Raw genomic sequence first — 15,186 nt, forward strand, 5'->3', positions numbered from 1 at the left:
TCAGTATGATAGTTTCTCAGAAAACTGGGATTCAGCAATACCAATCTTGAGCATATACCCAAAAGATGATCAATCATACTACAAAAGCATTTGCTCAATTATGTACATAGCAGCATTATTTGTAATAGCCAGAACCTGGAAACAACTTAGATGTCCCTCAGTCAAAGAATGGATAAATAAAATGTGGCATATTTACATATTAGAGTACTACTCAGTGGTTAAAAAAAACCAATGACATCTTGAATTTTGGATGCAAATGGATAGAATTAGAAAACACTATCCTGAGTGAGAAACTCCAGACCCAAAAAGATGAATATGTTATGTATACACTCATAAGTGGATACTAGCTATAAACAAAGGACATTGACCCTATAGTTCATGATCCTAGAGAAGCTAAGTAATAAAGTGAACTCAAAGAAAAACATATATGGACCCACCTGGAAATTGGAAACAGACAAGATCACCTGACAAAATTGGGAGCATGGGGGTAGGGGGGAGAAGGAAGGGTAGAAGGAGAAGAGGAGGGGAGAAGAGGAGGGGTGAAGAGAACTTGAGGGAATGGGATAGTCGAAATGAAGGAAAGACAGAGGTGAGAGCAAGGAAAGAGATATTTTGATAGAGGGAGCCATTAATAGGGTTAGCAGAAACCTGACTCTAGAGAAATTCCCAGGAATCCACAAAGATGACCCTGCCTAAGATGCTAGGCATTAGAGGAGAGGGGACTTGATCTTCACTTGTCAGACTGATGATTATCTTAAACATCACCATAGAACCTTCATCCTGCAACTGATGGAAACAGAGGCTGAGACCCACATTGGAGCACTGGACTGAGCTCCCAAAGTTCAGTTGAAGAGTGGGAGGAATTAAAATATGAGCAAAGAGGTCAAGACCATGATGAATTAACACACTGAGCTAATAGGTGGATATCAACTCCAGCCAGACTGGCAAAAAACAAGTATAGGACCAAACTAGTCCCTCTGAAATTGATTGACAGTTGCATGGTTTGGGGCAGACTAAGCAGCCACTGGCAGTGGCACCAGGATTTATCCCTACTGCACGTACTTCCTTTTTGGGATCCTATTCTTTTTGGATGTATACCTTGCTCATCCTAGATATAGTAGGGAGGGCCTTGGACCTTCCCCAAAGCATGTGCCTTATCCTCTTTGAGGATTAGATGGGGGTGGGGTGGGAGGGTGTGCAGAGGGAATGTGAGGAGAGGAGGGAGTGGGTACTTGGATTGGTATATTTTAAAAAAATCTAATAGATTAAAAAAATAAATAAGCATGGCAAAAAGTATTTTAAAAAAACAGAGCTATTTCTTTTCCTTTTACTACTCTCACCCACAAGGATGTGAATCTAAAACTATCAGGGCCAACAGCATAGTTCCATGAGTAATGGAGCTTGCCCCCAAACAAAGCGACTGGAGTTTGATTCCTGGAAAGCACATGATGAAAGAATTGACTCTCATGTTGTCCTCTGACCTTGGTTGTATGAGTGTTCATGTGCACAGAAACCACACACACACACACACACACACACACACACACACAGTAAACAAATAAGTGTAAAGAAAAATGAACTACTTGCCGTATTTAGTGGGGCATGCTTGTAATGTTGGCCCTCTTGAGGCTGAGGGTAGATGGTCTGAGATTTCAAAGGCACTTTGGGCTATATAATGAGACCCTATCTCAAATAAACACCATGCATAATTAAAGGTGAAAACAGGTGTTGGAGAGACAGCTCACCATTCAGAGCAGTTGCTGCTCTTGCAGAAGACTGGGGTTTTATTCCCAGAACCCACATACAATGGCAACTTATAGTGGTACATGACTAAATTCCAAGATATCTGATGCCCTACAGGTACCGGGCACCGATATGGTACAGATACACACATGAAGGCAAAATACTCATACATATAAAACAAAATAAATAAATCTAAAAGAAATATATAAAAAGTCAATTTTATAAAAGTATTATTCATTCAACATTTATCTTTTCTGCCAAATACAGGCTCTCCACGATAAGTTTATTCCCGACTAACCTACCAATCCTTCCAGTTTACCTTACAACTTAGCAGGTAACAAGAACAGAATAAAATGGTGAAGGAGAAGGTGTATCCTTCTCTAGCCATGGCAACTCAGTTGGCTAACTTGCTTCCCAGCCTCACCGTTCAGTGCTGGATCAGAATCATGGGGGTGCTTAGAACATTCTACATCCTCCTCTCAGAAAGAGCCCTTCAACTATTCACTTCAAATATTGTGATTAAATTCTACATCCAGAACTGCAATTACCTATCAGTCAACCAACCATGTGATACACCATTCAGACTAATTGCTAACAGAGCCTGATTTTTCAATCACTCATCTTCCAGCAGAAATTGCTATGATGTGGCAAGATCAAGAGAAGAGAATAAAAACAAAAAGAGGGCAAATATTATATGTAGAATCTACAGTATGTATTCGTGAGTATATGTATTTGACTCTGTGTCTCTGTCTCTCACAGACATATGAGTGTAGACATGTGAGTGTGTGAGACATGAAAGCAGAAGGAAGACTATTGGATGTAGAAAGGGAGCACATGGAGGTGGGAAAAGAGAAGGTGAAAGGGAAATAAGAACAAAAAATTGCCTCAATATGGACACCAAACAGGCATCTGTAGGCCACAGGTACAACAGTACACTCTGTCATATGTGATATCCATACATGTGTGTGTGTGCACGCGTGTGTGTGTGTATGCATGTGTTGATCCTACCTGACTCTAGAAGCTTTAGAGTGCAGAAAGGCCAGGACTGTGTTGTGTTAAGGTATTTAGAGTAGATTCGTTGCACAAAATAATTATTTTTATGGTAAAGTGTCCAGATTCGCACATAATGCTCTTTCATCACTTTGAATTCTTTACTGTCACTCTCTGTTGCCCTACATCCTCAACCCCAACCTTCTATGTTCTCTTTCCTATTCCCAGGTATCTGTCTGGTAGCTTGAAGGAGAATGGACCCCAAAGGCTCATATATGTAAATTTTTGGTCCCTAGTTGGTCAGCTGTTTGGGAAGGATTAAGAGACACGGTCTTATTGGAGGAGGTTTGTCACTGGGGGCATGCTTTGAGATTTCTGAAGTCTACACCTTTCCTAGTCATTGTTCACCAACTCATACTTGTGCATAAGATATAAGCTCCAGCACCCTGCCTGCCTATTGCCATACTCCTCACCACAATGGCCATAGATTCAAAGCCTCTGGAACTGTAAGCCCTCATTCAATGCTTTTTTTCATAAGTTGCCTTGGTCTTGGGGCTTTGTCACAGCAGTAGGAAAGTAACTAAGATACCATCTTGGTAGTTTTATGCCTTTAAGGAAAGTTTCTGTGTATGAGAGGAACCCGAGCTGTTTGTTCTTCCAAGTCGGCCTTATTGTTTCATGTAATAATCTGCAATTTCTATCCTTTCTTTGTAGATGATGTCTTTTTGTTCCTCTGTCTATATGGCTTAAGAAAGCTCCATCGTGGATATATAGCATATTTTTTTATCCACTGACTTGTTGATGAACATCTAGTCTGTTTCTGTCTTTGGGCTATTATTATGGGATATTTGTACACTGTATAAACATGTATTTGTTGTCACTGATGTAACAAAAAGCTGAACAGACAATATCTAGGAAGGAGGTATAGGCAGGATTTATGGGGGAAAAAAGAAAGAGGAAGAGGAATCTCGGTATGCAGGAGAAGCCAGGAGATATGGACAGGAAACAGCCTATAGGCCCATAGTACCCAGTAGATTTTTCTGTGAAGCAGGAAATTTGAAGATCTGTTCTGCCTATATTGGAAGTTTGTCAGTCACTTTCTTCTGTCCTACAGAATGTCTGGCAGTTTCTTCTGTGAAGTAGGGACCCTGGAGGATCATCCCATCATTTGAAATGTTCAACATTCATGTTTTTGTGAGTCCAGCATGTCCAGTTCACATAGCATATCATCAAGCAGTTCAGGCAAGAGCAGTTTCTTGCTCAAATGGCTAGCCTTGTCACATTGAAGGCAAATTACATAACAAGTTTCTTAAATGCCCATCCACCTCTATGAAGTAATTGGTACTGCCAGAAGCAGACATTTCTCACTGTCGAGAAAAGTCCAAGTTCTTAAAACATTTTAAATGCCATTTTCTGTAGGTCTTTGAAGTGCTGAAGATTATCTATCTAACTGAAATACATCTCTATATATCTAGAAAACCTCACCAATATGTTTAAATTTTGACTATTATAGATGACTATCTATTAATCTGTATTTATTAACTATACATTACATTTTTAAATGAGGTGCACAACACAATACCTTAAACAAGAACAGAAATACATAGTGTAACAAAGTTGACCTTAAATTTGTATCAATAGAGCAAGCTCCATACCAATGCAATACATTCATCTCTATATCATATTCCCCTTAATTGTTCTTAACTTGACTGTGGCCATTAATCACTTACAATCAACCCCCTTTAAATTAAAATGAACACTTATAAATAGTCGTTTTGGGAATTGGGACATTGTTTTCTTCAAACAGCTTCCTGCTGTTTATTGGTTGAAATACTTTTAGGATTCATGGAGACCTTTCCAGGGGGGTTTGTTCCATCAAACCACATTAACCTGTAAGGAACCCACAGGTTCTCATCTTCTGTGGAAATAAAAGCAGAACCTCTTTTCTAAAGCAACATATTCTTAGACTCAAATTTTGAAGCCAAGATACCTTTATAGTAGCAATCCTTAGAAACAAATGTCTTTCTGCAGTCAAAAAAAGTCAAAGAAAACACAGTAATATGCATAATCCAGACTCTCTCTATACTTTCCATCTTTATGTGTCTTATTTTTTTTTACTCCTTTAATCTATGACTATCTGTACTTTTATATTACTTGTTTTATCTCTTCAAACACTTTACTTCTTTTTATAACTCTACTTCTCTATTCAAAGATTTTGTGCATTCAGAGGTCTTTTTATCTAAATCTGTTTTTATTGTGTATCTGTAATCATTTTCTGACTAGGAGCACTTTAAAAAAAAATGTTAAGAGGTCATGGCTAGGACAAACTCTGCAACCCTGCCAGTTTGTTTCACCCAGTCCAACATGGTGGAGGCATGTTCACTGGCTCGGCAAGCCAGGCTCACTGCCCCAGCTTCAGGGACACAGCCAGTTTATGCTGCCATTAAGTAACTTGTAGCACTCTGCTCACAAATCCCATTTAAGTGTTCTGTAGCAGGACCGTGCTGCCAATACAAACCAGGAAGCCTTCTTAAAGAACTTGTATCTCTGCTTGCGACCAGCAAACAGAGGCTGTCTGAAAATAGGTTCCTACCAAGAAGTTGTGCTTAGCTCTGTTCTTTGGGTCTAGAATTCCTTTCCAAGCTCTCTCATTTTTCATGTGGTTGAAGTTGCCCCATGTTTGGATGCCATTTTGTAGATGGAAATTGCTTGTTCGTTTCCCGACTACTCAGACCTGAATAATCACACAGAAACTATATTAATTACAATACTGTTGAGCCAATGATTCAGGCATATGTCTAGCTAGCTCTTACATCTTGAATTAACCCATTTCTATTAATCTGTGTATCATCACATGTTTGTGGTAAGCTAAGGTTCCTGTGGGCATCTTTCTCCTTCAGCAGCTACATGATGTCTTTTTGACTCTACCTGCTCTCTCTATACATCTGCTCAGATTTCCTGCCTGGATTTACTCTGCTAAGCCATTGGCCTAAACATCTTCTTTATCAACCAATGGTAATAAAACATACTCACAAGCATACAGAGGAGAATCCCACATCAATTTGTTTGTTTGTTTTAAGTATATAAGTGTTTAAATGTATGTCTGTATACCACGTGCATGTCAGAGGAGGCAAGAAGTGGAAATCAAATACACTTTAACTGGTGATCGGTGGTTATGAGAGGCCATAGAGGTGCTGAGAACTAAACACTGGTTCACTGGAAGAGGCTGAGCCATCTCTTCACTCCTTTCTACCTTATGTTTCAATGAGATCTTTTCTGTTTGTTTAGACTTCATATTTAAGTGACATCACACAGCATTTGTCTTTCTGTATCTGGTTTATTTCACTTAACATAATGTCCTATAGTTATATCCCATGTTGTCCTGAATGGTGGGATTATCTGTTTTAGAGACTGAATAGTATTCCACTATTAGTATTCCACATATAATCTTTAGAACTAGTATTCCACATAACAAGGGAAGGCATTTCAGAATCCATATCTCCATGAGGCTGGAGAGATGGCTCAGCAGTTAAGAGCACTTACCACTCTTGCAAAGGAACTAGTACTTACCTAGTAGCTCACAGCCACCTGTAACTCCAGTTTCAGGAGATCTAATGTGCTCCTCAGGCCTCCATAGGCACCACACACACATGGTGCACATACACACATGTGGGCAAAATAACCATACACATAAAATAAAAGCAGATAAATATTTTTAAAATAATTTCTCTTTCTCTCCATCCTTGCCAGGATTTGATGTTTGTCTTCTTTGTAATTGCCACTCTGATTGTGTGTGTGTGTGTGTGTGTGTGTGTGTGTGTGTGTGCATTTGTGGTTTTACTTTGAATTCCCCTAAATGATTAGTGAAATTGGACATTTTCCCCACGTATCTGTTGGCCACTCATGCATTCTGTTTTGGGAAATGTCTGTGTGATCTTTAGTCCATTTTAAAATCAGATTTATATTTTTTAATCTCTTGATTTTTACTTTAGAATTACACTCCTTTTATGTTCTGGATATTAACCTTTTAGTGGACCTACCTATAGGTTACAAATATTTCCTATTCTGTGGGCTGTTACTTTTCTCTGTTGCTCATGTTCTTCTCTATGTGGAGGTTTTAAAGTCTTTTTGTCCATTTCTGGCTTTGCCCCCGCTTATAACCAATAAATCCCACACTATGCCTCTGCTCAGAACCATTTCCGTTTTCTTCCGGTAGTTTTAGTTTCCGGTCTCATATGTGCATCTGTAATATATTTTGCATTGATTTTTGCAGCTGGTGAGAGACATCAGTCTAAATTCATCCTTCTGCATGAAAGCAACCAGTTTTCCCAGCATCATTTATTTTATTTTTATTTTGTGTAATTGGACAAATTACCCAATCCCCTTTGTGTATATTTGGCTCCTTTGTCAAAAATCTGCCATCTAAATGGAGTGAGTGTGGGAAGTAAGACAGTAACAAATCCAAACAACTAGTGAAAAATGGCTTTGTGCAGAAAGTGATGACAGAGTAGAGAAAGGCAGCATGTAGGTTTGGTGAAAGATAGTTTTCAACATCCCTACTTCTTGAGAAATCCCCGTCCTTATCTCCACAGTCTGGGACTTGCCACATTCCCAGTTACTTTGTCTCTTTGGTTTAGACACTAACGCCTTATTTAATGAATAATTTGGACACGGGGCTGTCCTCTTTTCTGATAGTGGGCTCAGTCACATGGTGGATCACCTGCAGCTCTCCAGACCTCAGAATTCTGACACAAGCAGGCACTTGCTTCCAGCTAGAGGAGCTGGGACCCAGTACCTCCTTATCTGTAACTTTGATGAACTCTGAGTGTACCTCACACTGAAAATAGGCCATAACCATCTGTTTCTCCTCCTGTAGAGAATTATTGTTTTTGTCACTCTTTGGAAAGGCATTCGAGAGGGGAAGATATTTCCTTTTAAGTGAGTTGTTCATGAATTAATGAAGGTGTATGGCGGAAACATTGTATTGGTATCTGTATAGACAATGTTGGAAAATGAAAGTTAGATGCTGGAACATGCAAGTTAGAGCTAATGGCTCTGCTCATATTGCCTGTGTGCACATCATGATCTGTTGAGAAGCATTCTCACCACCAAAAACTTATCACTGTAGAGAGATGATGGCTTTGTGATCCTAGCCAAACAAGTAACTTCTTTAGAAGCCTTGCCCCTAAGCCACCTGTCTTCTACTCTCTGCAAACATCTAGGTGTGATTTCCAAAGCTTACATCGCATGCAGAAATAAGGTGGGTCTCAGGCTTAAACATATCATTGAAATAAAAGATAGAGTTATTATAATTTTCATTGAGTAGAAATTGGATCTTATTTTTTTACAATGATTTATGACTTTTGAAACTGTGTTGTTTGTTAGGTTTGGAAAAATAAATGAAATCTTTTAAGTATGTTATTTCAAAAGTGAATTCATAACATGTTTATGTGCAAAGATAAGATTGAAGGGCTTACTATAAAAGTTAATATTTGGAAGAATGGTATAGAAATAGTTCTTCAGAAATGTCTACAGCTACTGATAATTTAAAAATTGACCATAACCTTCCCAAAGTTGTAATTGTGAGAGTTACAACTAACCATCAGAAATATCTGCAGTTTTAAAACCTCTTCTTTTTACACTGATTCTAAAAACAATGTTGAGTTTGTAAACTACACTGAATTGAAAAAAAAAGTCAATCTCCTAGATTAAATGTTCAAGGAGAAGGGCTGGAGAGATGGCTCAGTAATATGGTTAAGAATGCTTGTTGCTCTTGGAGAGCACCTGAGCTTGGTTCCCATCATCTTCTACTTCCAGGGGATTGGATGCCCCCTTCTGACCTTTATGGAATCATGCACACACATACACATACAGCAGTGCAGGCATACACACATAAAACATAAATAAGAAAAGGCTATTTTAGTTAAAGAAGACTGTTCCAACTTACCAAGTGACATGAATTTAAAACTTCAGTTTCACTTAAAAAAAATACTAAGTGAATTTTGGTGTGGTACTAATCAGGACACAATTTTGAACTATTTCTGCCTTGCTTATTTGTTTTTGTTGTTGTTGTTGTTTTGTTCTTTGTTTTTTGAGACAGGGTTTCTCTGTGTAATAGCCCTAGCTGATCCTGGATCTAGCTTTGTAGACCAGACTGGCCTTGAACCCACAGAGATCCACCTCCTGAGTGCTGGGATGAAAAGTGTGTGCCACCACCGCTCAGTGCTCCTACTATTTCTGAAACAACTCCAAGCCTACCATTTTGTAGTGTGCACTTAGACTAAGCAGCAACCCCAACATTGACAGCTATAAAACCACAATATTGATCTCATTTGAAAAACACTGAAGATGCTCTGAAGTATAAAATATTCAGCCCCAATATATTTTTGGCTAAAAATAAAAAGTACATCCTTCTCATTAGCATGAAAATTTGCTTTAATCTTTAATAAGTAGTAAACATGCATTCCAAAGGATTATTTTTAAATTGACTTCATTATTTATTATCAGCAAATGTTTGAAATATCTACCTATTTTCCACACTCATATGCCCAAAATGATGCACATATTTCTTGAGGGAAATGGTGCTGTTACTGGAAAGACTTCAGAAGCCCTGATCTGTGTCTCAGCCTGTACGATGGGGCAAAGAGTCAGGGGAGAACAGTGTGTGAGCTCCGATGGTGGGTAAGACAGGGGTGGATGGTCAGACACTGAGGCTGGTGGTTACAGGCCAGAGAGCAGGGGCTGCATGCAGGGATACGCAGAGCTATGCATTCAGTATGTGTACATACTTACTGAAGCAGTATCATCAAGTATGAATACTGGAGAATAAAATTAGAAAACCAGACATCTGATTTTCCTCATGACACCTGTTCTGTCAGTAGGAGGTTCCGGCTCGGAGAATTTAATTAAATTAATTAGCTTAATTTAATTAAATTCATAAATCTTGAGGATTAGTAACATTAAGGAAGAATGTTTGGCACAGGACTGGAGATTTGGGTTCTAAATGGGAGTTCTACTTTTCCCTTTTTTAAGCTATAAATATGTATTCACTGTATAAAGTATCTGACTGCATTATGACATTTTTGCGCATGTATCATGACCACAGTCATCCCTACCTTAACCTCTTCTGTCTCCCCCACCCTCCTAACAGTGTTCCCCTTCTTACCTTTAATGTCAGCCATCCCTTCCTAGTGTTCATGCTGTATGCTAAGTCTCATTCTGTATCCATACGTAAGAACTGAGTTTCCAGCTTCTCATAGTGAACTCATTTCCCACTCCTGGGCCCAAGCAAAGTCTGTGCTCCCTTGTTGTACCCCAAGCCACAGGTGGAGGCTTTTGGGCGTCCATTGACCTGATTGGCTAGTTACATCTTAGTGTTACTCTTGCTGGGCCTCACAGTTTCTGATTAGTGCGATTTCTTTTTTAGTAGATTCTGATAAGTTTTAATCACCCAATTCTGAAATTCCTTCCTTTGTTCACAGAGAATTCAAATGTATTATCCCTAAATCTTATTTGCTTGTGCATTTTGTAGTTTATTTTATAGTCAATTTTTAGTTTTACTTCATTGTGTTCTGATAAAATTAGGTATAATTTAAGCTGTGTTCAACTTTTTTTTTAATTGAAATTTAAAAAAAAATTTTTTTTTAGTTGTTGAAAAAAATGTCTGCCTCCTCTCCGTTTCCCATTTCCCTCCCCCTCCTCCCACACATCGCCCTCTCCCCCCACTCCCCTCCCCCTCTCCCCAATCCTCTCCCCCTTTCCCCACTCCATTTCCCCTCCCTCTCGAGACTGAAGAGCAGTCGAGATTCCCTGCCCTGCAGGAAGTCCAAGGTCCTCCCACTTCTATCCAGGTCCAGGAAGGTGAGCATCCAAACAGGCTAGGCTCCCACAAAGCCAGTTCATGCATTTGGATCGAAACCTAGTGCCATTGTCCTTGGCTTCTCATCAGCCTTCATTGTCTGCCATGTTCAGAGAGTCCGGTCTCATCCCATGCTTATTCAGTCCCAGTCCAGCTGGACTTGGTGAGCTCCCAATAGATCAGCTCCACTGTCACAGTGGGTGGGTGCACCCCTCGTGGTCCTGACTTCCTTGTTCATGTTCTCCCTCCTTCTGCTCCTCATTTGAACCTTAGGAGCTCAGTCTGCTGCTCCAGTTTGGGTCTCTGTCTCTATCTCGATCCATCGCCAGATGAAGGTTCTAAGGTGATATGCAAGATATTCATCAGTATGGCTATAGGATAGAGTCATTTCAGGTTCCCTCTCCTCAGTTGCCCAAGGTACTATCTGGGGACATCTCCCTGGACACTTGCGAGCCCCTCTAAAGTCAAGTCTCTTGCCAACCCTAAGATGGCTCCCTTATTTAGAATATATATTTCTCTGCTCCCGTATCCACCCTTCCTTTATCCCAACCATCCCCTTCCCCCAAGCTCCCCCCATCCTCCCCTTCTCACTTTTCTCACCCCATTTCTCCCTAGCCCCATGCCACCTCACCCCCAAGTTCCCAGTTTTTGCCTGGCAATCTTGTCTACTTCCCATATCCAGGGGGATGACTATATGTTTTTCTTTGTGTTCATTTTCTTATTTAGCTTCTCTAGGAACACAAATTATATCCTCAATGTCCTTTATGGCTAGAAACCAATTATGAGTGAGTACATCCCATGTTCATCTTTTTGGGTCTGGGATACCTCACTCAGGATAGTGTTTTCTATTTCCATCCATTTGCATGCAAAATTCACGATGTCATTGTTTTTTTACCGCTGAGTAGTACTCTAATGTGTATATATTCCACACTTTCTTCATCCATTCTTCCATTGAAGGGCATCATTGGGTGGGTCCTCTTTCCCTCTCTTCTTATTGGCCACCAGGTAGAGATGGGAAAGAGGCAGAAGGAGCCACAAAGTAAACTTTTTCTCTCACCCATGAGCTCAAACAGGGACAGCCCTCCCTGAGACAGATTTCAGTGAATCAGCTCAATTTTATTTCAGAGTATAAGGAAGATATAGGATAGGGGAGCCTGGGGACAAGTTCTAATTTGCATTAAATGTCCTGCTCCTTTCACAAGCCTTGCTATATGGCAGTATGGTCCTATAGCAGAGCTTCCAGCACAAATCTATCTTCTCACCAGGCATCTGTGCCAAGGGTCAAACTAAAGATGAATCAGGCTTCTGGTTTAGAGACAGCTTTCATATAGTCAGTCCTCTAGACCCAGGTTCATTCTCTGGCTACGGGCAGGCAGAAAGCAGGAAGCTTTACTAGAGGGAGGAAGCTCCATATTGCTGACCTTAGAGAAAAGCTGCCAGACTTACGGCAGACTAGAACCTCTAACCAGCCAGCAATGTCTTCCAACAACTTATGGCTAAAATGTAATCTATTTTATATTTTTATATTCTATTGAATAGGCTCCTAAAGATAAATGGATTTTCAGCTGTTAGATGGAATATTCATTAGAATGTTGTCTATTTGATCTATGGTACAGTTTAAATTTCTAATTTCTTTAGTGGGGTGTGTGTGTGTGTGTGTGTGTGTGTGAGAGAGAGAGAGAGAGAGAGAGAGAGAGAGAGAGAGAGAGAGAGATCTGTCTGTCCATTAATTGGAGTGGTACATTGAAATCTACTTTTGGTGTATCTGGGTCTATATCATTCTCTATTTCAAGTAGTATTTGTCTTATGAAATTTGGTACATACATATTACATATTTGTTATACTTTGATGGACTAGTTTCCTTCTCATGGTGGAATGAGTTTCTTTATTTCTGCCTACTGAATTTTGTTGCAGTCTGCTTTGTTGGATATGAGAATGATACTTGGTATCCATTCTTGTTTTCTTTCAGGTTCCACTCACTTGTAGGACTTTCTATCTTGCTCCTTTTAGTTAGTGTATTTCTCCTGTAGTGACATGTGTTTCTTGCAGGCAGAAATTGTTGGGTCTTGGTTTTTAAATCCAATTGAACCATTTGCATCTTTATTTAGGGAATCAAGATTATTTACAGTGAGAATTATCATTGATAAAGTTACATACTGACTCTTGTCATTTATCTGTGTTCTTTTATTGTTCCGAGGAAGCTGTGGTTTTCTTTCACTCTACTCATATGAGAAACTCAGTGGTTTTACTAAATCACCACATGGATGTATTCTAGTCCTCAGCATGATCTGTCATTTCTTATGTTCCTCTGGTTTGTTTTATTTCCCATTTTTATGTGGACACTCAGTGCTTCTAATATTCTTCCTTCATTAGCACATTTGGTAGTTTAACTGTGCGATGATGCATAGAGGTCCTTTTCTGATTGTTCTATTTGGTATTCTAGATACTTATTACACTTGAATTTCCAAGATTTGAGACAGTTTCTGGTATTCTTTGCTAAACATGTTCTATTCTTTTAGCCAGGACTTTGGGTGTTTCATGTGTTTCTGTTCTGCATAAATTTCACATCTCATTCCCAATGGCTTTTCATTATTTTGTTAAAATTTGCTTTTCTTTATTATCAGAGTTGGTAAGTCATCTGCCTGTCTTGAAAGCATGCTGCTCTTTCTTCTGCTTAATGTGGTCTGTTGCCAAGTCATTCTAAGAAGATTCTGTTTGATTCACTGTGATTTCAATTTACAAACTTTCTATTTGACTGTTCTCAGAGCTTCTTTTAGCAAATCACTCTTTCAGATCCCACATTACTTTTCTTAGCTCATTCTGCTACTGATTCATGAATTCACTGACCATTTTTAATTTTACTAGCTTGAGCAACCACACAACAGCCTAACCACCTCAAGATTTTATAGTTGAAAGAAACTTTGGAATGACCTCAGAGAAACTGCCCTCTTTAAGTTGAGAAATGACTCCCCAAGAACCACACAACCTGTTAAAAACACTCATGTCTTCTCTCCATAGCCAAGATTGTTGCCAACACCAGCCTCCTTCCCTGAGAGACTTGGAGACAAGGAGAGATGCCCGTCTCCAGAAACTTTTTGCCACTTGTTACACTCATTAATGCCTTCACCAGAAAACTAGTGATAAAGTAGCAGTAAGAGAAAAGGGTCTCATTACACACCTGTAAAGAAACATGGAGAACATGCTATTGGGAGGGAAAAACCTTGCTTTTCCCCCAAACTTTTATCTCTACAGAAAAAGCCAGTTGGATTGGCATTGGAGAGAGAGAGAGAGAGAGAGAGAGAGAGAGAGAGAATGAGCCTACTGTGCACCAGCCATGGTGTGTGAAATAAACTCCTGAATATGAAATGTAATCTCAGGAGAAGAATATCAGAAATCTCAGAATCTAGTAAGGGAAGTAAAAGCATCTTCAGGAATGAAGGCTGGGGCTAGTTTCTGTGTCACAAGTCTTCCTGAAGAGTGATGCAAGAGACTGGAACGTGATGATGTCACCCAGTACTAGAGAGGTGATCATAAGCTAATTCTCTACTTTTCCAAGAAAAATGTGGGTGGTTGCTTCTTTTGCTTGGATGAAGAATAGGATAAAGAATGAATGGCTGCACAGTGACATGGAGAAGCTGGTGTGATGAAGATAACAATGAAGATGATGCCCACTGCCTTCACACTGTGGCCACCAGGATGCTTGCTTTTCAGACATTTCATCTGTATTCACGATAACTTTGTTAAGTGAACACAATCACTCATTGCCAGTTTTCTAAAGAAACAAGGCAATGGGAGGTCTATTAACCTTCTCAGAGCTGCCAGATAGAACCAGAGCTGAACTGAGGTCTGATCCCGATATCCAGATTCCTGTTTCTCTCTTGATTTGAATGCATCAATTGTACAGAGTAAAGCGTTTTGCTCTTGCATTTTTATGCACATAAAGTACTGCAATCATTTTCTCTCTGTATTACCCTTCCCTAGTTCCCCTCCGAGTTTTCCCTTTTCACATCTTGAATTGTCTCTCTTCTACTTTTATGTACATTCCTCCCACGGATTCCACATGAGAGAAGAATATACAGGGCCTGTTTTGCGTTATCAATTTATTTTGCTTACTATGATAACCTTCAGTTCCATCCATTTTCCTGCAAATGATATTATTTCACACTTCCTTTTGGATGAAAGAGAAAACTCCATAAGTATCCTTCATTATCTTTCTCCATTCACCCACTGATGGGCACCTGGGCAGATTCCATAACTTGGTTGTCATGAAGTGTCCCAATGATCATGGTTGTATAGGTATCTATTGTTAGAGTGCTGCAATTTTGGAGGGAATATCCAAAGTCTTAGTCATAAACTACCCAGGTGTGCTTTCGTCTCTGAATATTCTCTAGAAAGACTTGAACTGCTTTTTTTATATATCCCCAATTAAATTTTCTGAATTAAAAAGCTACATCAGCACATTAGGCAAGTGTGTTGAAGTAGCTCATAAGGCTGAACAGAGAAAGCTGTAAAGTCCCCTGCAGGTGATATTCAGCTGCTATTACTAGATGTCATTTCAAAGTGAGGTCATGTTTAAATGTATACATGTCACCAGG

Source organism: Microtus oregoni, unplaced genomic scaffold, assembly GCF_018167655.1.
Source record: "Microtus oregoni isolate MIOR12 unplaced genomic scaffold, Mior012 000038F_ref0000394, whole genome shotgun sequence".
Taxonomy (NCBI): domain Eukaryota; kingdom Metazoa; phylum Chordata; class Mammalia; order Rodentia; family Cricetidae; genus Microtus; species Microtus oregoni.